Consider the following 1,375-nt stretch of genomic DNA (forward strand, 5'->3'; position numbering starts at 1 on the left):
TTGAGTCCATTGATATTAAGAGAAATGAAAGAAAAGTAATTGGTGATTCTTGTTATTTTTGTTTTTAAAGTTGGCATTCTGTTCTTGTGGCTGTCTTCTTTTAGGTTTGTTGAAGGATTACTTTCCTGGATTTTCTAGGATGTAGTTTCTGTCCTTGTGTTGTTGTTTTCCCTTTATTATCCTTTGAAGGGCTGGATTCCTGGAAAGATATTGTGTGAATTTGGTTTTGTCATGGAATACTTTGGTTTCTCCATCTATGGTAATTTTGAGTTTTGCTTTGTTGTCCTGTCCAGCAGGGCCTAGTTATTTGTGTGTACGAGGGGGACCGCAAACCTGGGAGAAAGTGGGAGGGAGGGAAAGGAGAAGCAGAGACCAAGAAGGGGTTCCTATCAAGGTCTTCGTTTATTATTTTGAAAAGCTGGGTTTTAAGCATACATCGAGGGGAATAGGGAGGGGTTGAGGGGGAATTAACAAAGAACAAAGAAGTGGGCATCTGGGGATATGAAGGCCGAATTCAGGCTGCAGGCAGTGGGCACTCTGTGTTTTATCTCCAGAATGTAGAATCCTCCTTAACAGCCTTGGGAGTCAGGCTGGGCTCAGCATGTAACTCATGTCCTTAGAAGTCTTGAGAGTCAGGAAGAGATAAGGAAGAGGGGACTATAATTCAGTTTTTACAGCCTCAGGTTCCAGGAAGGGAACAGGGAGGAGGGGGTAATGACCTGCTCCTTAGTATAAGGCCATTTAGCTTGTTAGGGTGGGAAGCTGTGAAAGGCCTACTTTCTCACCGTATGGTCTTCAACACTGGGTATAGTAGCCTGGGCTGGCATTTGTGTTCTCTTAGGGTCTGCATAACATCTGTCCAGGATCTTCTGACTTTCATAGACTCTGGTGAGAAGTTTGGAGTAATTCTAATAGGTCTGCCTTTATATGTTACTTGACCTTTTTTCCTTACTGCTTTTAATATTCTATCCTTATTTAGTGCATTTGTTGTTCTGATTTTTATGTGTCAGGAGGAATTTCTTTTCTGGTCCAGTCTATTTGGAGTTCTGTAGGCTTCTTGTATGTTCATGGGCATCTCTTTCTTTAGGTTTGGGAAGTTTTCTTCCATAATTTTGTTGAAGGTATTTGCTGGCCCTTTAAGTTGAAAATCTTCATTCTCATCTACTCCTATTATCCATAGGTTTGGTCTTCTCATTGTGTTCTGGATTTCCTGGATGTTTTGAGTTTTTGCATTTTGTATTTTCTCTGATTGTTGTGCCGATGTTCTCTATGGAATCTTCTGTACCTGAGATTCTCTCTTCCATCTCTTGTATTCTGTTGCTGATGCTTGCATCTATGGTTCCAGATTTCTTTCCTAGGGTTTCTATCTCCAGCG

This window comes from Mus caroli, chromosome 7 (assembly GCF_900094665.2).
Source record: "Mus caroli chromosome 7, CAROLI_EIJ_v1.1, whole genome shotgun sequence".
In the NCBI taxonomy this organism is placed as follows: domain Eukaryota; kingdom Metazoa; phylum Chordata; class Mammalia; order Rodentia; family Muridae; genus Mus; species Mus caroli.